We start from the raw sequence: 25,079 nt of genomic DNA, 5'->3' as shown, positions 1-25,079 counted from the left end.
TGTTTATGCAAAATAGTATAGTCGATGGTGTCATGCGCGAATTAGGTGCGCGTTTCGAAATGTGGATAAAACAGCTCACACGCTTTAGAGAGTTCAGGCGCGTTTCATGCAATTGCTGTATCAAGAAACATTGGATCTGGTGAAACAGAACTAATAATGATACAAAGACGTCAATTGGACATGTTTGCGAAAGGAAGAATCGTTGGAATGCTAGAATCTGGACGATCACAAACTGAAGTGTCTCGTATTCTTAATGTGCCTCAGTGTGTACCTAATCTCGAGACTGTGGCAGAGGTTTTCAAATACGGGAGATGTTACCCGTCGACCAGTACCAGGTCGACCAAGAGTCACAACCGCAAGCCAAGATCGTTTTCTGGCAATTTCTGCACGACGTCATAGGGACAGCTGTGCCACAGAACTGGGTTCGGCGCTCAGTGCCGTCACAGGAATAACGATTTCGAGGCAAACTGTTTACAGGAGACTCAATCATGTCGGTCTGTATGCCAGAAGACCAGCAGTTTGCATTCCTCTTACATCAGCGCATAAACGCGCTCGTTTAAACTGGAGCTTGCAACATCGGCATTGGAGTCTGGGACAGTGGGCTAATGTGATGTTCAGTGAGGAGTCCCGCTTTACTCCACAGAGTGATTCTCGTCAGGTAACAATCTGGAGAGAAAAAGGGACTCGTCTCCAACCGCAAAACATAAGAGAAAGGCATCACTTAGCGTCAGCAGGAGTAATGGTGTGGGCGGGCATTATGTTGGATGGCCGCACCGACCTCTATATTTTTGAAACAGGCTCAGTCACTGGTCAAAGATACAGAGACGAAGTTCTTGAGCCTTATGTTCGCTTGTTTCGAGGTGCTGTTGGTCCAGAGCTCATATTCATGGACGATAACGCGCCATGTCACCGAACAGCTGTGGTCGATGACTTCCTCGAATCAGAAAATATCCTGCGAATGACGTGGCCTGCGAACTCCCCTGATCTGAACCCTATCGAGCATGTCTGGGATATGCTCGGGAGACAACTTGCAGCCCGTTCGCCCCCGCCAAGCTCCGCTCCGGAGCTAAAAAGAGTTCTCCAGCATGCTTGGAATTATTTAAGCCCACAACTCATCCACCACCTCATAGAAAGTATGAGTAATCGTTGTGCAGCGTGCCTGGCAGTCAGAGGTGGCCATACACACTATTGAACTTCAGCATCATCTTTTAAAGAAAAATTTTTGTGCAAAGAGTAAACTCCTCATATGCCTAATTTTCATTTAAACTATTTTTTGGGACGATAAAAGTAAATATTACCGTTTTTTTTTTTTGAGTAGTTTCCTTATTTTGTAACCGTGTTGCACTCGCATATCACGTTTTCCCCTATTTCGATGTATATTTCTCACATTACTTACATAAATAACAATTATGCTTAACTTTTGGACACCAGTGTACTATATGTATGTGTGTTAGGGCAATGTGCTAATCCGGGCCCCTCCCGAAAAAAATTTCTGGATACGGCCTTGACCTACATAATGCTATTATGTTATTTATCTATTCATTTTTTTTATTGAACTAAATCTCGTAATAGGTTTGTAACGATACGCTATTTTTTTTTCCGATCAAAAATGTTTGAAATGTACATTTCAGCGGACTTCAGTTAGGTAAATTATAATGCAGGATCTTGGAGTTTCTCAATAATATGCGAAGATTTCATTTTCTTTTTAAATTTGGCAGAAAAAATACTTTTTATCACTTTTATTCCTTTAGTTCATTGATTATTACTATTTCAATTCTTAAAGATTACGAAGGTTTTCTGCTTTTTTCTTTTTCTTTTGCTGTTTTTAATCACTTTCAGAAATTGGCGACTCCATTTCTGAAAAACTGGTGGATGTTGGTGACGGCCCTGAGCGCTTCTTCGAAAAAGTTTCGAAATTGAGGTTTATTAGATCATCTTTAATAAAGTGAATGCGGTGGTTCGTCCCCGGAAAGCTTTCGAAATTTAAAGTTCAAACATCGTATTTGTAGGCCATTTTTGCTGACTCTAGAGAAAGGCATGCGTTTCAAAACTTTTCTGTGGAAATTTTTCGCATTTGAAATCTTAAATGGCATAACTGTATGCTGTCTTTGATAACTTTAGAGGACGGGATGGTGTTCGGGGACTCTCTTCTGGAAAGTTTTCGAAATTGAAGAGCTAAAACGAAATTGTAGACAATTTATTATAATTTCGGGAATTATATTTCTCTGAAGTTAGGGTGGCTCCTCTAGTAAGTTTCTGAAATTTAAATCCAATATGCTAAATTTTAAACGATCTTTTATGATGTGGGTCATCTAGGTGCTATCCCCTGAAAAGTTTCAAAATTGAAGTACTTTAAATGGAAATTTCGGCGATCTTTAATAATGCTGGGGTACAGGCGGCGAGTTATGTTTCTCGTACCCCAACGGTGGTTGCCGCTGATTTAGTCGACAAAATTGATTTTCGATTGATTTTTTTTTCTTTTTCATTCAAAGTTGGGAGAAATATTTTTAATCATATCTTCAATTTCGCGCCCGTAGGGAGGGGGTTGGTGTCTCCCTGCTCCTCCTAGTTACGGTCCTGATCACGTTTTGAATTTAAAATAAAATTTATTGAGTAGTAGTGACATTTGCCGCCTTTAAAAAAAAGTAGCAGCACCTGAAAGGGAAAAGGTATGTGGAAGTGTGATAAGTGTCAAATGAAATGATTAAAAGAATAATCTGATCCAATGAAAAAGCCCAAATTTAACGCTATTAAGTGTGATAAGTTGAAAATGAGAAGTATGATACTCGCGTATAACAATTTTGTGTAAACATGCGCTACATTTAATAATGATTTAAAAGAAAATACTTTTAACGAAAAAAAATCTCTTATTTGAAAATTAATGGCTCCTACCTCTAATTTTGTTTCTCAGTCTGCTGGGGGGGGGGGTAAATTAGAGTGCCGTAAAGTCTTCACAGGGGCGCCGGCGCCACGAAATTTTCATTTTCTTCACTATTAGAGAATTATGAACTGTTGAAAAAATTCGCAGCGCTTCTGAATCATGAATAAAAATAAAGGGCTATGCAATGAAGGCATACCAGTTTTATTCATTTTTGTCTGTTAGTTATGATCAGTTATATCAGTGATGAATCTAGGAAAGAAGCTGTGTGTGTGTGTATGTATATGAGGCTGCAGCCTCACTTCCCGTCCGCAGTGAAACCGAAGTTTTTGCCTTTCTTTTGCTTCGTTGGAAGCGCCATCAAGACAACATAAGAAATTTTGACCTTAGTTCAACCTCCCCCACCAGAACTAAAAACCCTGGCTTTGTCACCGAGTTATAGAGAGATGGACGCCGGACGAAAGTTAGATGTCCGAGATAGGCGCCATGGTTCAAAAAAATCTGGAAACCACGGCATTATTCAAAAATTTTAGGAGAAAGGTTTATAGTTTCAACTGAGTTCAAGTCGGCGCTGAATGGTTATTTATTGTCAGATTCGCGAATTGATACTTCAAATTAAAAAAAAAATCCTCTGATGTCACTTTTATTTTAAAAAAGGAGGGGGAAACTCCGTAGCCATTTTATTCCTTGGGTGAAGGAGGTAGATTTGGATGGGATTGAAAAAAGCATTTTACATTAACGATTTTGATTAAACCGATAAATGGAGGTAACTTTGATTTTAAAAAGGGATGGTATACGTAGTTTTATGATGTTAAGTCGTCCTATTTGTTCATCTTATACGATAAATCGTATGGTACCAGGCGCCGCAATATCCAATACAAAATTCATTAAAAAAAAAAAAAAAAAAAAAAAAAAAAAACAGGCCCCGGCGCAGTAAGGCACCGGCGCACCGGGAATTTTCCCGGTATCCCGGCGGCCCAGTACGCCACTGCATATGAGGGAATCAAGTGTCTATAGTCACCACATAATCCCACAAATCTCTTGACTTGTTTTGAAGTTTTGGGAATAGGAAATGAAGTTACTTTTACTATGTTGGATTTAACTGGTGCCACGATACCCTGTGTTATGCTAAAACCTAGATAATCTATACTCGTTTTATGAAAAATACATTTTTCAGGAGATAAGGTTATGTTTTACTTTTGAAAAATGTTCAAAATTACTGTAATTTTGTCTACAGACTCTTGGAAACTTTGGACACAAATTAATACATCATCCTGATATGCAAACAAAGCTAGGAGATTTAATTCATCTAAAATAGAGTCTATCAGAGATTGAAAAATTGAAGTCAAATTTTTCAAACCTAAAACTAATCTCTTATTTTTAAATGTACCAAGAGGCGTAGTAAATGCTAAAATATCTTGGTACTCTTCAGGGAGTTTGATTTGCCAATAAGCATTCTTTGAGTCACACACAGTGAAAATTTTGTACTGAGCAATATCGCGAAGTATGGTAGCAATTTTTGGAAGAGGGTAAGATGAAGATTTTAAAATGCTATTAATTAGCCTCAAATCCATAGTTAGTCTATATTTAGGTGGTCATTTTTTATGCACTTCTTACGAACCAGGAGCATAGGCGCCTACCACTCAGTATTTGTTCAAGCAATCAAACCTGCGGCTTGTAATTACTCAATTTGCTCCAAAGCTTCCTTTTGTACAGTAACCTGTCCCTTATGTAGGTGATTTTTTTTTTTTTTGGTTTCGACACATTTTTGATATACACATAGATTTGTTTTGGTGATTTATTCACTTTACCCGAGTTCAATTTGTTTGAAGAATTTGAAATTGGAAAAGTAGCATTTTGATCAATTTGTAACAAATTTAGATATTCATTAATATTATTGTCATTTGAAGAGTAAATAGTAGGATCACATTCAAGATCAACAGATTTTAATGATGGTTCAACCAAAAAGTTTTCAGCAGTCACCTTTTCAGACATGGAAACCAAAGCATAGCATGATTCATTTGGTTGAATTATGAGTTTCTTAAAAAGATGTGCATGAATTTCTTTTGGATGGTATGCACCGACAAGTGGAATATCCTTATTATTGATGGAAATCAGATATTTATCTACAGTGGCTCCCAAAAGTGTTCGTACACTTTGAAATTTTTTAGTAAAACCAAAATAACACAAAAGTGAATTCGAATATGACGTCCAATATTTTTTTCACATCATTCCTATGTCATTCTAAATACAACAAAGTAGTTTTTTCAAAATATTGATGGATCTTCTTTTTGAAATGGATCAAGAAACAAAAAGACAGCGAAATAACACACCACAAAAGTCATCGTACACTCAAATATTTTCGAATAAATTCATGATTAAAATTATCATATGTCGTTTTTTATTAATTTTGCATTGTGTTGACCCTTAAAAGTCATTTGGCTTTAATTTTTTGTTTGTTTATTCCTTAATATTGTGCTTATTACTTTGAAATGACTGTTATTCCTAAAAAAACAACAAACACCATTCAAAATTTGAATTTTTTTCCCCACAGTAGCTGTAAATTGGTTTGAAATGTCTCTAAATTAGATAATTTATTCCATTCTATAGTAAAGTGCTTGATAAAATGCTTTAAAGAAAAGAATCGGATCGAAAAGAAGGCAATAAAAGGTCAACCGGCAAAGATGACCAAGCGTGATCGGAGATGTGCAGTTAAAAAAATTATGAAAAATACACATTTGAGTGATGAAAAAATTTCTACAGAGTTAAATGAAACATTTTACATTTAACTTTCACCAAAAATTGTTTGCCGAGTTCTCTGGTTAGCTAGATTAAATGGGACCTCTTCCAGCAGAAATTCTCTTGGTCGTGAGAAAAACAGAAAGCATACGCTTTTCGTCGCAAAATCAATGATAAATGAGCTCAAAACGTTTTGTAATGGGATACTTTCACGTGACGTCACAGCAGCTTTGTTGTCCATAAGACACGTGACTTTAGCATAGGACACGTGATCTATGCAGATTTTTGCTGCTTTGTTTTGGAAGCCATTGCTGACCACCCAGCTTCAGCTACTTGTCATCACCAGTGAAAAATTGGGTAAAACTTGCATTTTATTAGTCTCGCCGCAATATTTGAAAGATTTTAGATCAATAGAAATACATGATCATTCTGAAAACTTCAGCAAAATTTTTTCGATGCATACGAAATGAATATGATTTGCAAAACTAATGAAAGGCTTGGAAGTTTGTATAGAAAAGTTTGTTTTGAACCAGCATGTAAGTGAACTACGAACGGAAATAATGAAAAGTTATTCTTCCTGAGATTTTGCACCGTATTTTTTTTTTAAATACATTACAGAAGAATCATGAGATGATATTAAGTGTTTAATTAAGCAAACATCCTTATAAAATAAAAAAGAACTGCCATGTGATCACAAATAAATAGTTGATTTTTTGTTCCTAACCAATATAATGTTTTTTTAGAGTTCTAAATCGATATACAAAAGTAAATAGTGCATGAGGTTTCTTATTTACTCTATGTACAGTGTCTTTTTTATTGACGATATTCTAAGCATTAAAGAGTAAGAATTTTGATTTTATGATGAAATGGATAACTAATAAACAAGTTGCCTATTTTTCTCTGCTGGTTTTGTTTTTCAAAGTCAACCACTTTTTCTGTTCTGTAACTAGTTTGTAATGGATGACGTTAGGCAGTCACGTTACAGTGACATTTGGTGATTATCCATCCCTCGGAAAAGCAGAAATGTTTCTTTTATGACCATACAAAACAACTGAAACAAACTTCACCCCTCCCCCACTGAAATGCAGCGACATCCCTTCCAATTTTTTTCTGGCTACGCCAATGTTACAAATACTTTATTTCTTGATAGCTGAAAAATTCAAACTGCAGTGAATGATGCTAGCAGATCATTATCATTATTCCGCAAACTGTTTTTTGCTAAGCAATTTTCAATCTGTTGCGGAGAACCCTCAGTTTTTTTTTAATTTAATGTGGCTTATGTTTAGGCGAACCAGATTTTTGTACTGTTCAACCGAAACCATCGAAAAACTCCCCCCCCCCCCTCTTCAGCATAGCAAGTATTCAAAAGGGTAGGGATTTGTTCATGAACAAACGAGTCAAAAAGAATGAATTCTTAAAATGAACAGATCCGTTCGTTCTCTAAAAAGTGAACAACCATTCCTTTGAACGGTGAGCATTTGGAAAATTTTACTGATGCATTTGTGATAAAATCGCATTTTTATCGCGAAAATACATTCATCTTTAATTTTTTAACGGGTAATCAATTTCAAATTTCCTTTTTCTCAATGCAGTACAATATCTTTTCGAACCTTTTTACTTTCTGCGTTATTCATCATTTTTCTTTAACCATTGCAGTTAATTTGCTATTTTCCAATGTAGTATTCATTAGTAATGTTTTGTGTAACTGGTTTGGGCTACTAACAAAATGTTTGGACATTCCACTTCTTGTCCCACGCACTTGCTAAAATCCTTCTCACGCTTTCTGTCACCAAAGTTATTTCTAAAAATACTTTTTATCACTTTTCTGGTGATCATTTTATCTTCTATAACATTCCTATCAACTACATTCTATATTGATTTTACTTTATTTTTAACTTGCTTAGGCGATTTTCAAGTCGTTTATTTTACATTCAATATCCAGGGATTTTTATTAAAGATTGTATAATTAGTTCCCCATTTAAAAAAGTGTTGCCTTTTTTTCTTCTGTTCCCATCAGTACTGTGGAATAATTTTGAAGTTCTCTAATATTTAGGTGAGTACCTTTTTTTAAAATTAAGTTCTTCGGTACTGCGGCTGAGCTACCGATGCATTTCTTGTTACTTTTTTCGTTTCAGGAACTGAGAAATGACTTACAAAAAAAATAGAGACGTACCGAGTGGCAGTTTGACCGAGTAGCCAAGTACCGAGTACACGACTTAGTACCGAGTTACCGAGTACTCGGCCTTTCACTACTCGGCCGAATTACCAAGTACCAATTATGTTTTAAGAAGAACCAGCGACACACATGTGATGAATTTCGAAATTATTGGAATAGTAGTATAGACCTTCTTGTCCATATAATAGTTTTTAAAACTAAATTCCTGCTGAAATTTAATTACGCATTATATAAACAATTTTGTTTGTGTCAAAAATTTTGCAAAATATTATTTTTTAAATTAAAAATAAATAAATAAAAGGTATGATTAATCAAGTTGGAATTAAAACAAATTACAGCAAAATCCATCTAATGCGGACATTAACAGGACAATTTTTTTTGTCCGCAATAGAGAGGTGTCCGCAGGACAGGGGTTTAATAATGTTATTTGCATTGGAACTGGGAAATTAAAAATTGTCCGCATAAGAGGGGGTGTCCGTTAGGAGGGGCTTCACTGTAAACCAATCAATTATTGTTTTAGTCCGCCAAACATAAATAAATTTTAAAAGCAGATAAAACAAATGTGCAGGAACACTGCAGACACGTGTTTCTGCCCCCCTCCCCCCATTGCAAGGAACGTCTTTTTCAGTCATAACAAAAATCCAACAAATCATAACAAAAATCATCATAACAAAAATCCGACTTTTGTCGGATGCCTTTAAATTCATGAGCTCCCATTTAGTGCATTGAAAAAGGAATTCCTTGTAACGCCAAAACACGTCTCTGCAGTGTTTCTGCACTGTGCTTTTAACGTTTTTATTTCCTTTTATTTTTTAAACAAAGGTATTTTTATATCTTTTATAACTATTTTTTGTTTGTAGCAAAAATCCATTTTTAATATAAAAATTCCATATTTTCTATACTTACCTTTTTTTGCATAATTTTTAATAAATAAGTTTTATTAACTTTGGGGACATTAAAATAAAGATTTATTCCATTGAAGCATTACAAACTTCATTATTCTCAAAATTTAAATTTGACTTATAAATTTTAATTGTAAATGATTGCAGAATATAGTGCTTGCTCTTTTTTTATAAATTTTAGTATCTGTCTTGGACAATATTCAATTTTTTGCAACTACTCGGTATTGGCCGAGTACCGAGTACTCAGTACGTCTCTAAAAAAAATTTATAATTGCTTTATACATCTAAACCTGAATAAAAATTTTTGATCAATTTTTCATAGGCATTTTTTATTACTTTAAAATAATTTTAGTTATTTTCTCTTCAAAGAATATTACTGATCTAATGAAACATTTCGAGTCTAAGTGAATATGTTGTGCAGAGAGATTCTCTGCAACTTTTTCAAATGTACGAATTAGTTCAAATGAACGAGTTGAATGAACGATCCTCTGATATGTGTGTGAACAGATCATTAAAAAGAATGACATTGCCCACCCCTGGTTGATTTTTAGAGTTTTAGAGGGTGGTTCATTCTCAATGCTATGAATAAATGGTTACTAATTCTAAGGATAAATCAGGGATAATAAATAATACATGACACAATCAGATACATTTAAATATTTTAGTTCCTACACGTTAATATTTTTAAGTTACTTTAGTAGGAAGGAAAACTTTGATTGAGGAATAAAAATTTGAACAGTATTTACGCATTCTTTGCATTGGCCAGGACTGTTTTAGAAAGTCTTTTTTGTTTTAAATCTCACTGTGAAAATTCCTCACAAGCTAATCCAATATTAATTTTACAAGTCAACTTTACCTCAGAGCAAGACTAACTTAAGTCCACAATCGCTACTTTATAGGAAAAAGAAGGAACATTTGTCTCTGGATCATGCAAAGGATAAGGGGTGCGCTCTTTTAACACTGGTAAATAATTACAGTGGATTTTTTTTTATATTTAGAATTACATTTGCATGACTCGATATGGACTAGGATTATACATACAATGCAGAAAATCGCCATTTATAGACTCGTGTCAGTCTGGCTCTGAGGTACAGAAATGAGTTTTTGGACTTTTTCGGTCATCTGTAATCAAATTTATCTTTTTCCGCGACGTGAAGCCAGCCAGGACACCGAGATTTTGTTTGAAAACTGGGACTGTCATGGTCAAACCAGGACGTCTAGCAAGCGTACTTATATTCTACAATTTCACCATCCAATATTGACTTAACCTTCCAAAATGTCTACGGCATAATAGATTTTTCTGTATGATGCAGGGTTACATTTTGTTGCTTTTATATTTTTCTTAAATCTTATGATAATACCATTAACCTTAATTTTAAAACTCATATATTATTGCTTATTACAAGAAAAAGAAAGGATGTTTTTCTCATAGCATGGGTATTGGAAAATAAATATTCATTGAAATCTGTTTATTGAAAACTAGTATTGCATTAGTTTTTATGAATCATAAGGCAATCAAATGTAAAAATAGTACATGTCTGTATCATTGTATTGTTTAATAAAAATATTTGTTTGTATTTAATGAATTTATTTTTTCCATTTAAATCCATATTCACTTTAAAACAGCCTAGGCTGATACCACAAGAAGTTATGATTCATTAGGTTTGCTTCAGTTATTGAACCAGAAGTGAAAACATATAAAATGCATTAAATTTGAACCGGAACAATAGAGCTTAACTTTAATTTTACATTAATGTCATACTAAGTACTGGTTTCATTTCAATGTATATTGTGACTCTGATACGTTTAAGCTTGACCTTGATAATATTTATATTCTTTTGGGATATCAAGGAAGGGTACACTGTCAAAAATGAAACGCTCAATTTTGACGATTCGGCAATCCTCGAGCACTATTTCGTTATTTTCGACGATCCTTTCGTCACCGAATCACGTGATATTTGACGAAACCAGAAATCTCAAATTTTTCACGAAATTATTTCGTCCCGATTTCGTCACATTGCAGTGCATTCTGGGAGTTTTCGTTTCAATCTTGTACTTGCTCGTTAAATTACCTTACCTCAATTTATTCTAAAGGATTCATAAAAAAGGTTAGTATTTATTGAAATTTGTATGTGCAATGTGCCTTCTTTTGTGTATTGTTACATTTTTGTTTAGTGTTGTGTTTATAGTTGTATTTAAAACACATTAAAATTGAAAACGAACGGTTCGATTAGGTTTAGAATTCTGTGTGTGTTAACTTTGAGTCACTTCCACGTTAGGCTTAGCTTGCGTTGTTTTTTTTTATTTGTAAAAGAAAATGTTGGTTCGTTGACATTTGTTTCCAAAAGCGTACTTCCTTTATTTCATTACAAAAAATTACAAACATGACTAAAGAATTTGTACGAATTTAAACTTACAAAAAAAAAAAAAAAACCCTCCACCGTAGCTTAACTAACACAGATGATAAATACAGCGCTTTTATAAAAGGCATAGAACTTTGAAGCTTTTAATTTCAACATGGAATATATTACATGGTTATGTGTTTTCATTCTCCTCAATGAATTTTACAAAAATAATTCTGTTAAACGAAGTGTATTTTTTAGTTTAATAATTCAAATTTGTTTCATTCTGCATTTTTATTTTATTAAACAAATACTATATACCAATCCCCCAATATGCTTACCAGCTTACCCCACGTTGTTTATATAATCTCTTTCCCTGCGGCAGATGTTTCTAGCAATAGGTGCTTATGTTTGTTATTTGTGCAGCCTTTTTTTTTTTACTTGCATAAAACATGAAGTAAAGTAAATATCAATTTGATGAAATCATTTTAAGATAGAGAAAATATTAATTTCCATAAAGAACTTTATCTTTGTGCTTGATATCTAGGCAGAATATTTTCAATATTTTTTCAATTTTTCCGCAAATTAAAATAAATTATTGAAGTGAAGTTTTAATGTTTAACCTCGATTTAAAAAGAAAAAAAGAAAAGATCCTATAGCAAGTTTGAAAATTGTAATAACAATAATAAGCATTTTTTGTTGTTTATTTTCCCACTTCATGCACTAAATTTATAAGTTTTTCTATGTCAATTTGTGTTACATGACTTGTCATAATTATGAATTTTTCCATTATACCTAGTTTCTACAGCTAAAATAAATGCAGCATTAATTTTATTGCCATATTTGCCGCCTCAAGGTATTGTCAACAAAAAGTGAGAAATCCCGGTCTACATTAAATCAGACTAAGAAGCATTTTATAGATGAACTTCCAATAAATCCAAATCTTTTAGTTGGAGTTGTGATTTTGCTGGATATAAAGTAAAATGTCTGAAAATTTAACCGAACTTCAATTGAAAAATTGAAAGGATAATGAAAATATATGAAAAATTAAAAGGATAATGAAAATATATGATAAGCTTTATATATGTAACAAGCTTAGCTCACCACATTAGTCCCTCTTTTCATTATATACCTTTGAAAAAAAATCCATTGATATCAGTCAATTAGTTCTCAAGACACAAACAAACAAGAAAGTGCACTTGGTTATTGGGTTTCCCCTATCTTTGGCAGCTCTTCTTCCTTGGCGTTTTTTTATTTACTGCGTGAAAATTGCATATTTTAAAAATCAAATATGCTTAGTTAAAAAGTGATACTCCCTTCGTCTCCGTCCCAAACTAGTAAGTAGAGCTACGTTTGAATATTTTTGTACTAGTGATTGATTCTGATGATTTTATGATTTTGTTCGAATATTTTTTAAAGATTTCAAGGTACCATACTATCAATTAACAACTTTACTTGGCAAGCATTCCCTCTTAAAATCATTACCAGCTGAGTTAAAAAAATCCGAATTACACACGCCCTTAAGCTACGCCCCAATTTGTAAGTACTCTATCCCCAGTATAGCAGAAAAATCAGTTTTTTTTTCTACTAAATCCCTATCCATCAGCTAGAAGGTAGCTTTATGTAATTACTAGTTATCTTATGAAATGGAGCGTGGCTTCGAGTGTTGGAGCCCTGGGTTTTTGACTCTAATTTGATAGTGGTTTAAGAAGGTAAAGCTCGGTAAGTAAATGTTGTTTATTGATAACATAGCACAATAAAATCTCTGAAAAATGTGCAAATAAAATCATAATCACCAGTTTCAGTACTACTTAATTCATAAGTACTTTATTGGAACTAATTTAGGTAGGGGGGGGGGGAGAGTACTTCAGAAAACATTCGTGAAGAAAACGGAACACGAAAATCGAAAAAAAAAAAACGGTGTATTTTGGCTATCGGTTAAAATAAAAAATTAATTTAAAAAAATCACAGATCAACACTTTTCGCACTTTTCATTTTTTTATAACTCAAAAAAATGAAAATTCACGACTTGATGGGCAAAAGAATTAACTCGTTTAATGGCTAAATAATGCTGATTCTCGATAAATTGGAGAAACTCTAATTCTAGAATATTATTCAGAAATTAATTTTAGAAACTAACTGAGAGTCTAGCTGCCTAAATAAAAATTTTGTTCATCCGCTGTAAAAATAACTCATTCTTGCAATCTGCTTGAAAAAAAGCTGTCAGCATTGAAATAATCATATATTTTGAAAAATATGAAAATTAAATCAGATGCTTTTCAAAGTCACAAGCGAATCGTAGCATTTTAACTTAAGAAAAAAAAAAACCTCAGATTTTGAAAGAAATCGTGAAAACATGTTTTATTTCAGAAATAAACTGCTGAATTTAATCGTAAAACTTTCCTCGAAATAGAAAAAAGATCCATGTGCATGCGGGCATACACCCATGGACTTAAACCTTTATTTATTATGTATATATTCTCTTTTTAAAACTTTTTTAGGATGCATCCAACATCACGGAGATAATCGGAACAAGGACAGACGAAGACTTTTTCATAATTATAACAATATTCTAAATGTTCGTATATTATACATTGATTTCATGTTACACATGCTTGGAAATAAAAATAAAAACTTAGGGGTAAAAAGCAAAGATATATTTTTATAATTATTTAACAAACATTACACTAAATTAATTTTACCAAAAGATTTATTTCACATCTGCATTTTTTTAAGATTTATATTTTCAAAAACCTTTTGCAATTTTGACAGAGAATTGTTTTCAAAGTATGAAGTATGAAATGCATGCAATAATAAAGTTCCTGTATTAAACATAAATTTGGCCAAATAAACATTCTACATACAAGCAAAATTAATAAAACAAATAATTAAGTGGAAAAAGAAAAAGGTAAGCTTTTTCTTAAGTTTATCTAATTTTATTTTCTGTATCTAATTTTAGAACAAATATGTACTAACTCAAAGTTGTCCATTTTATTGTACTTTTTCTTTGAAATTTGTGGTATAAGTTGGATAAAAATCTTTTTTTTTTCTGGAATTTTTTCATGCGATGCAATGAAGAAGAAACTTCTCAGCAATTTTCTTTCGAGCATGTACCGATCTAACTGTGCATAAAAGTAGCACATGATTTATTTTTCCAGAACCCAATGTCTGCTGAGGAAGTAGCACTTTTATATTCCCAGTAGGGGCAGGGCGATGTAGGAATTTCTACATCGTGATGCATCGCCATCCTTGCATCGCGGTGTAGCGATGTAGTTCAAACAGTTTGAAATATTCTTTCCCCTTTAGGGGCACCCCCTCCCCAATTAGGGAAGTTTTTCCTTACAAAAATCCAGGCTTTTGTCAGATCTTTTTCTAATTTGGCACATAGGTTCTTTAATCACATGAGGTAGTACCCCATATGAATACTACCCCATGGGAAACTATCCTATGTGGATTTCCAGCATCAAAGGACATCTGGGCCGAATCTGGAAAAGATCCGACGAAAACTGGATTTTTATAAGGAAAACTCCTATGGCGTTTGCCACACATAGCGGGATGAAAACTACACTTGAGAATTCCGAAACATTAAAAGACAAATGTACCAAATTTGGAACAGATCAGACACCCCCCCCCCCCCACATACACACACGTGGTTTCCCACTCCATAGCGGGACGAAAACGGGAATTCCCGAGCGTCAAAGTACATCTGTGACAATTTTGGAAAAGACATGATAAAACTGTTTTTTGGAAGAAAACCCCTCATTTGGTGGTTGACCACCATAGCGGGGCGACAACTACCCTATGAGAATTCCTGAGCATCAATGAACGAACCTCTATGCCAAATTTTGGAAAGATTCGACAAAAAACTGATTTTTTTTTTCAAGGAAAACCCCCATCGGGGTTGCCCCCCCCCCCCACCCATACATTGACGAAAGCTAACCTCCGTGAATTCCTGAGCATCAAAGAACCTCTATGGCAAATTTAGAAAAGATCGGACAAAAACGTTTTTTATATAAGGAGAACCCCCAATGCGGGGTTGCGGTTGCTCTCCCCTCCCCATCATGGAGGGTTGAGCATCAGAGGACCTCTGTTCCAAATTTGGAAAAGATATGACAAAAACTTTTTTTTATAAGAACCCCTCCCGTATGGGGGGTGCCCCCATAGCGGAAAGAAAACCACCATATGAGAATTCCTGAGCATCAAATAACGAAACTCGGCCAAACTCGGAAAGATCCAACAAAAACTGAATTTTTTGTAGGAAAACTACTATAGGGGTTGCCCCCCCCCCCCATAGAAGGCCGAAAATCACCCTGCGTGAATCCCTGAGCATCAAAGAGCCTATGTGTCAAATTTTGGAAAGATCCGACAAAAATTGGATTTTTTCAAGGACCCCCCCCCCCCCCCTCTCCTTATAAGGTGATGAAAACTACCCTGCGTGATTCTTGAGCATCTAAGAACCTCTGTGGCAAATTTAAAAAAGATCGGACAAAAACTTTTTTTAATACGGAGAACCCCCAATGCGGGGTCGTCTGTCCCCCACCACATCCCCCACATAGAGGGACATAAACGACCTTGTGTGAATTCCCGAGCCTCAAATAACGAACCTCTGTGCCAAATTTGGAAAATATCCGACAAAAATTAGATTTTTTGAAGGAAAACCCCATTATGGGGGGGGGGTAATTAGATACCATGGGGAGTTCAATCTGCAATGATTTGTTTTACCTTTTTTAAGAAGTTGTTTGTTTGCATTTTTACATAAATAAAAATTTGCTTGACATATTTTATGTCCTCTTTTTTTAACAATTACTTGTCTTTTTTATGGGGGGGGGCTGCAGGCCCTTTGTTTCAATTTTTTCCCAAATATGACAAAGAGTCTGTACTCAATAAAAATTTTACAGAAAACGAAATAAAACAACGGCCAATCATGTGTAAATGTTCAAAAATCAAGACGGGAGGGGGGGGGGGTCAATTGACCCCCTGACCCCGTAAATGACGGGCCTGTGAAAGTGACTATACGCAATAAAGTGGGAAACTACGGTGGTAAGGTTCTGAAGTTAGGATTTGATCACACGCACACAAATCTTATAAAATACAGTCGAACCTCGTTATAACGAACTTAAAGGGACCATTAAAATCGATTATTATAAAACGTGGTTCGCTTTATCCAAAAAACAATAAACAATAAGACAAGGATTGCAAAAAAGTTCATTTCAGCAGTTATTTGTTTTAAGCGTGTTCGAATTAACGAGGTTTGACTGTATTCTCAAAAAAAAAAAAAAAAAAATAATGTGCTCAAAGAAAAAAAAAAAGGAAATAAATTTTCTTAAAAATTTACGAAATTAACGTCCTCATATACGACGAAATTAATTTGACGAAACTAATGCTCTCAAAACTACGAAAATGATTGTTAATTTGACGAAACTAGAATGAAGAAATATTTCGTTACATTTGACGAAATTCGCATCCTCAAACCACTAACAAAAGCAGTTTCTTCAATTTGACGAAATGTTCGCTCGGAGCATATCCCTGGAAGTGGTTTCGTCAAAAACGAAGAAAATTTCGTCAAATTTGAAAGTCCATTTCTGAGAGTGTAATGGGCACCAAATTGAGTTGGGTTGCTTTTGTAGAAGTTTCTCAAAAGTATTCCAACCCAAATCCGTGCAGCAATTACACGTCCCTTTTTCATTGAAGTTCCCAAAAAGAAGTAGTCAAGGTCAAGCTTGCATTTATCAGAGCCACGCTATAATATTTTCTTTCTCAACACCAACTTTTTAATTCATTTTATAACTTTTGATACTGGACCCAAAATTTATGATTTTTTGTATCATGATTTAATTTTTAATTGCATTAATTGACAATTTAACTGCTACATTACAGATTCATCATTTACACAGATTGCACATTTATATATTATTATTAAGCTCGTCGTTTTCGATTTGAAAATTTTAATGTACTGAAAAAAGGGGGATAGAGCGGTTTTTCCCAGGGTGGACAAAATCTGACAACCTTGCCTTTCGGTGGTATTCCGCATAGCTTTGAACCCGACATTTCTTTGAAAAAACTTCTCAAGATACTATTTAAGGACTTGATTCATAGCATATTATAGGATTCTAATAGAGAATTTTATCAGTTTATATTGATTGTTTTCAGTTGTAAGACGTGAATTTTTTGATAAGTTGACCAAAAGTTTAAAAAGATGTGATATATGGAAATTCACTGTATAATATTGTTTACATTTTGTTTCACTAGCTGTGAAACTAGCTAGCAGACGAGTGACCGAAGCAATGGTTCGGTCACTCGTCCGGTCAGTGCTAATTCTACATTAGCTACAAGTTTGTTTGGCACTCTAGGCTTCCTTAAGAGGTTTTCCACCTCCAGCTCACTCTCTTCCTATGCCAGGCTGATGAGTGCTAATAAGCACGAAACTGCAGTCCTCGGCTGGAATTGACTGAGCTGGCGGTGTATTTCACGTATTTCCGCCTAAACCCTGGCTATAGGGCGGTAAGTTACTGAAAAGTATATATGGACTTTCAATATTTCACCCCGCCATGGAGAACAACATAGTGGCATGTTCTAAGTATGAAATCTCTCACTACAGCAAATAATGGATTATACAAAGTATAGTTTTACCATATGGACACATCAAGCCATTGTTGAGTATATATAGATTATTGTGTGTGTGTGTTGTAATTTTTTATTTTACTTTATCCTGGTAAACTTTGCTTCTTTACTAGTAAATTGATAAAAATTACCCTCCTATCCATACTATTCACTACTTACTAGTAATCAGACTGCCTATTGTTTGGGAGGAAAACTTTTTGATGCTTAAAATACATATTACTCATTAGTCTTAAAAACAATTTTGAATGTTCAACAGTTTGTATAAAAAATAACTGACACATTCAAATAAAATGTAATTTTATTTTCAAAAAAAAAAAAAAATTCTTTGCTTTTATGAAAATCAGCCTTCTTGTGTGCAAAATTTTTCGCTATGCCAATGAATCTGATGGGATGTTAGCCACGTCAACTGTGATAACCTAGAAATATATGTTGCATGCAAATCCTTCTCGTTTGAGTATGAAAGGTTTTTTAAAAAAGATAAAGTTCTGCATCAATTTCCACACTACCTTAAAGTGGCATCCAGACTGGAGCATCATAAAACAGCTTCTGAACATGACCTAAGATCAAAAGCACTCTAGTGGGGATGCCACTTTGGAGGTATGATGCAATAAGCGCATTACCCCTTTTTGCAGAAGCAAGGCGGGTTCCCCAGGAGGTATATTTCCATCACAGAAAAGAAAAGCTATTTGCTACTATTTTTAAAATGTCATTAAGAATTGATGGTGTAATAATCATTTACAAGAGTTGTTAGATAGTTCTAACTAATGGGAAAATTTTATACCAGGTAAGTATCCAATAAAGGTGTAAGAATTGGAACATTTCTCCATTTATAAATGTTCATCCATCTGAAAATGCAGCAGGAAACTAAAAAATACAAAATTGTGTTTGGAAAATCAATAATTTTATGTAAGGACATTACACAAATATTTTATTTACTTTGAAAAATAAAAAATCATTTATAAACAGAAAAGATATTAAAAGTAATACCTCTAGTGTGGCACTTTAATGTCCAAAAAAAAAAAATATTTACTTAAAATGACTGGTTCTCAAAAATATTCATGGATGCAAGCCTTCATTAAGTTAGCACATTTTGTCCTTCGCCTAATATTTTAAATAAAAGAAATGAATAAAATTGTAGAAAAGTTATCAAAATTCAACATTTAACAAAAAAAAAAAAAAACACAAATAAGCAATTGATGAAAATGCAAGAATATTAATGAACAACAAATGAGCGATTTTCGGGAAAAATGTCCTGTTCGTAACGCAGGAGAATCAAAAATCAGGATACTACGGATAAAAAGCGAAAGAGATCCTTAAAGAGGCATAACAATTTTGTTTCGGGATGAAAAAAAAAACTATTTTTTGTTACAAAAATTAGAATTGTTTACAAGACATTTAAAAATATATGAATAATTTTCCACATTACAGTCAAATCTCAATAACTCGAATATTCCTTTATCTCAAAGTTTTCATCAGATGCCAAACTTTTGAGACTGTTGTGAAAATTCCCCATAACTCGAACTACCAACAACTCGAACATTTTAGCCCATGGGACTTCGAGTCATCGAGAGTTGACTGTATTTCCTAACAAAGAATTAGTCTACTTATCTTCTGTTTCAAACACAAGTGACATTTCAATGAAGCACGGTCATGAAAATGCTTCATTAATAGATCAAAATATAAATGGAATCTTTCCTGCTTACTTTCATAACTTAAAATTATATCTATGAAAAAACAGGATTTTAAAAGAAATTTTTAAATTTGATTAACGAGACTACTGTACTGTACATTGGTTTGAAACACTTCTTAATTTCACTTCAACAGCTTTGTCAAAAATGTTTGTATTCTCCGTGGGCCTCACACCGAACATAGCCTAACAGTAAAGCAGACCTGTAGGTACTCAGAAAAGTAATTTTGCATTGAAGGTGCACTGCTTGGCATTCAATTTATGGTACGAGATTTGGCGAATCACAAAATATGTATACAGTATAGAAAATATGTTTAACCATCCAATGATAAATATAGAATGAGAAGTGTTCCTCATCTCTTCAGCAGGAAATTACTAAGATTTAAAAGATATAAATATGGCACAGCTCCAAAGACTAGTTTTAATCATTAAAATTTTGTACAGTATTTATATTACTTGACAAATATCACATGAATTTACAATTAATATACCTGAATCAATGGAATGCACGAGCTGTATATGAATGTTGAAAATTGATTTAACCTGAGAACTAATGTTTGGGGATGAAGGAAATAAGAATGAATTCAGGTAATTGCAGGACTAGTGGAATAAACCTTTGTATTCAACAAGAGAAAATAATTTATAGTTTTTTTGCACTTGGTGGTATAGTTTTTTTTTTTTTTTTTTGTACTAATAGTGAGACAAGTTTATAACATTATTTTTTAATACTCAAAGCTAAAAAAAACTGAAAAAAAAATGAATGGTTTGTTTATAAAAATTCCATTATTTGATTTTTTTAACGGGAATAAATGAAAATTCAAGAAGTATTATACATATCATTCAACTTTACATGGGCAAAACTGATGTAAACATAACGACTATAAAGTGTAGATTAATGACGAAATAACTTACTATGCTTCAGCAGCTCGAGGCATAAAATTTGTATTCCTCCTTTTTACAAGATGGCTTGCACAAAAAGAAAGGAAAAGTTGACACAACATCAGTTTTCAGTACTCTTTTTTAGTCCGATAAAATCCTTGTGGTCATACATGGCCGTCGTGACAACCTTGAGTATCGTGATTTGACATTGACAACCGATTTATTTTTTTAGCTCTGTAGTTGAATGTGGAAGGATTTTGAGGGATATTTCCTGCTCCTTGCATTCTTCTTTATCATCATTATTCAGTCATCTACACGCACAACAGCTTGTTAGCATTTTTCTTTACGAAAAAACCTAATTTCGACAGCTAACGCCACGCTCCCAATACCATTAACATTACCATGTGCGTTTGTTTTGCATAAGGAGCTGTATCCGCGGTGTTCTTCTTCTCGGCGTGAAAGTATCCCATTACGTCTTACTTAGAGATAAATGTGAATTTAATATTTTTGGTTAAATTGTTGTATAATTGTAAATAGAAGAAAAAATTAGGAACTTAATCTTAAAAACTTAGTTGGATCAATTTAATCAGGACGGTGAAGGTGTTCTTGTGTGAGAGTGCATATCAGAATCAGGACTTGGTAGTTTGGATTTTTTTGATGAAATAATGAATCATGCTGTTCCTTTAATTATTTTAAAAACCAATTTTAAACTCTTAGCCAAAAACTTGGTTATCGGAAACAATTTTGTTTTTTATCAAGATAACGATAAGAAGCACACGGTGTTCAACGTTTGCATCTAGATCCTCCAAAATTGTCCTAAAGTTTAGAAAATACCCCCTCCATCTCCAGATTTGAACTTAATGTAACATATTTAGAGACATCTGGAGGCTAGATTACGAAAATGTGACTTTGGAACGAAAATAGAGCTAGAAACACGAAAAGTGGTTGAACACTACTTAGAAATGGACCTTATTCACGGTTTGGCAACGGTTCCATCAGCTGTCCGTCTGCGGGTATTTTGACCAATCACGTAGTGTCAGTAGTGCTAAAAAAACTCGTTTTATTTAAGGATTATTGGACTCCATGCGCATAATGAACATGATTAGGGCTTAAAAAGACTTACGAATGTATGGAAAATACCAAGAAAACGGGAAAAATAAAAGGAGAATTCGAGTTTTCACCATGTTTGTGATATGGAACCAAGGAGGCTTAAACCCATGAAAATACGATAATAAAGAGAGTATTTCGTATCAAATGAATCGTTCATCATTCTTTTACAGCGTTTCTTAGTTAAAAACGTAAAAAATCTCCCATTTTTAAATAGAAAGAAGAGTTTATAAGCCACACAAAAGCAAGTGTTGTTATACGCTGTAGTGCCGGATTTTCGTCTGCTACAGTTCCCACAATGCACTGCAGTGAGGGTTTTTACCCGCAGTGACGTCAGGTGAATACTGTCCATTGCGCAAAAAAAAAAGAAAAAAAAGGAATGAAATCTCTTCCCAGACGTTTAAAAGGTGTTGTTGATACTGCATGATATTCTACTTATTCATAACTTAATAAAAAGTTAGATTATTCAATAATATATAGACATTTTTCAAAGTGTACGAAGACTTTTGTGAGATAAAATTTCCGGCACTTTTTGGTTTTTGATTTTTAAAAAATTCAGTTTTGATATTTTTCAAAAAAATTTCAGGTAGTTTTGTTTAAAATCGATCATAGATCTTATAATTAAATACCTATTAAGAAATATTAATTCTAACCAATGGATAGGGGCCTATTTCATTGAAAGTCGTAGGTGTACGAACACTTTTAGGAGCCACCGTATGTGCATACACACATTATGGCGGGACATGAGGTCAAAGCCTAAAATTGCTCGATATTTCGACTCTTTTGGAAGTTCAACAATACAAAAAGTGTGTCTGAAACAAAGTCGTTAGGCGTATTACGAACTGCAAGTGAGAAGCATACTCACGGTGGGAACGACATGCCGTTCAGAAAAAAAATATGACGTCGTTTTGTAGGCGTGGTGTAAGATGAACCAATAAGAGATTGCAGCGTAAAAATTTGAAATGTTGTTGTTTCTATGCGTTCTTGTATCATGTGGATTTTGTGAATTTCAATACTGGCTTTTTTTTCCCTCCACATGTTTGCGGCAGTGGGAGAAAAAACAAACTTTTGAATTAAAATGGAAAAATTGATTTTTTTTTAAATTAAAAATGTATTAATATTGTTACATTTTATCAGAAAGCATTTAAAATTTTCAATATTTGAAGGTGAATGCAATCCATGGTATTTTCTTCTTTCAAACATATATATATATATATATATATATATATATATATATATATATATATATATATATATATACATAAAACTTTTGCTATTAAATTAAATTTGCCACTAGCTCTCTTTGTTCTTACCCGAGATTATTCAAATTACACAAATTACACAGTGTAGCAAAAAAAGAAAGGAACCTTCAAAATGCTTCTGACATAACTCTTGCTGATTCTTATGTAAAATGAACCCAGGAATTCAAATATGACCACCGTTTTCTTCCTACATGTCCCTTTTTTTTTTTTTTTTTTTGAAAAGGTGGCCCCCAAATTTTTTCCTCCGTTTTCGACAGTTTAATAGCCATTATTTTTATTTGGAGGGAAAGGAAGCATAAAATTAGCTATTGACACTCTTCTGAAGGTCTAGAGAGGAGAAAGGTTCCAAAGTATGAACATTTAGACTAAGTCGGGAGACTCACCGTGGTATTCGCCCTAAAATATTTCAAAAATAATCAAAACTCATATATTTTGTCTAGGAGGTTTGTTGTACAATTTTTTCGCTTATTTTGCGACCTAAAACTAGAGTGTAGAGCTTACTCCTGTGAGCTCCATGTCCGAAATATTTTTTACGAAGCAAAAAAATTAAACAAAAAGAAAAAAAATGGAAGTATCGCATTTTTCATAGAGTCGCATCTTAGATCTTCAGTAAATAACCTTCCTGTATTATTCAACTTGCATTCCCAGATATAAGTATGATAAAAAATGAACTTAGGATATGCTTACAAAGTAGCATTAATGTATGGGGATTTATTTAGTAAAATATCTCTCATGATTTAATTTACTTCATGTGAAAGTAACGGCTTTGTTTTGTAATTCAATGAACAAGACTTTAAATTCATTTCATTTTAAATTTAGCGTACAATAATTTTTTTTAAAAATGTCGAAACCACATTGATATCTACACTAAAATGTAATATCTTTTGCAGTAGATTTCCTTAATCTGTTTCTGCTTGATGGAATGGCCAGTAATTTTGATGAATTTTCTCTCTCCTCTTGCATACACTGTCTGATTTTTTTTTTTTTGTTAAAAAATCAAGATTGCTTGCTGATTTCTCTTTGCTGTGGCTTAATTTTTCAATTTATTGTCTTCGTGATTAGCAGATATCTAGTCACGGTGATTTAATGTCATTGCGAAAATCAACCATCGTTCCGTTGTGTTGCTGAACGTAAATAGCGAATTTCGAGACCCCATTCATTAAATAACCCCCCCCCCCCCCTTTTTTTTTTTGCTGGCGATAAATCTTTTCGCAGCTTATAAATTCTTTTCTTCGTTTTATTTATTAAATTTTTTGCCACGATAAATCTTTTTGTTTTATTTTTTTCTGCCAACATTATTTACGAGCATTTTGTTAATGTACGCAGTTTAAATAGTTTAAATCAAATCATTTGTAAGTATTTCTCATGTATTGTGAGTGTAAGTGACTTCTATTATTTTTGTCATTTGAAAACGTCATTTTCTAATTTGTTTCTCGATGGTTGTTGTCCTTATTTTAATGAAAGTTATTTTATTTATTTTGGAAATGTTATGCGTTATTAATTACTTTTATTTTATAGACAAAAATGCTTGGTTTTTATGCATTTATCAATAGATCTATTTCAAACAAATCTAAGAAGCTTCTTCTGCCTTTATATAAGAGTTTAGTAAGACCTCATTTGGAGTACGCTGTTCAGTTTTGGTCGCATTATCTGAAGAAAGATATTTTTGCATTGGAAAGGGTTCAAAGAAGGGTAACTAAATTAGTAAGGGGACTCTCAGATTTAGATTATGATACCAGACTTAATAGGCTTAACATGTATAGCCTGGAGCAAAGGAGAGTCAGAGGGGACATGATTCATTTATTTAAATTTATCAAAATGAAAGATGTAAATGGATTAAATTTTTGCGGGGAAAGTAGGACAAGGGGTCATTGTTTTAAGCTATTTAAATCTCACGCTAACTTGGAACTTAGGAAAAACTACTACTTTAGCAGGGTCGTGGGCACTTGGAATAGCTTACCGGAAGAGGCGGTAATGAGCAAGGGGGTGGATAGCTTTAAGAGGGTCATTGATCTTTATTGGGGACTAATTAATTGACTAGGACCAGCCTAGCTCGGCCCAGAGCCTGTTGCTGGTCGCCACATTTGTATTTGTATAAAAACATTTGTGCTTTTTTTTATCATGCCTCGAAAGGTTTTTATTTTTATTTTTGTATTCCTATCCTATGTCAAATTTGATTACGACAAATATAATTTGACTGTCTCTAAATCAACACTAATTCAAGTCATTTATTTATTCCTTTGTTTTCCATTCGGTAAAGAGAGAAGCATCCTTCTAGTTGAAGTAGTTTTCTTAAAACAAAATCTATTTTTGAAAAAAAAAAAAAAAATGGAAAAAAAAGAAAGAAACGAAAAGAAGGGAAAAGAAACATGTTTAGTTCGATATCATGTTTGTGCTCCCTGTTAGGCGTTATGTAATTCAAGCACATTTGTTTTTAATATTGTATAAAAAAGAAAGTCACAGAACCGAATTGCACCAACAATCTT

Source organism: Uloborus diversus, chromosome 3 (assembly GCF_026930045.1).
Source record: "Uloborus diversus isolate 005 chromosome 3, Udiv.v.3.1, whole genome shotgun sequence".
Classification (NCBI taxonomy): domain Eukaryota; kingdom Metazoa; phylum Arthropoda; class Arachnida; order Araneae; family Uloboridae; genus Uloborus; species Uloborus diversus.
Note: the sequence above shows the minus strand (reverse complement) of the source record.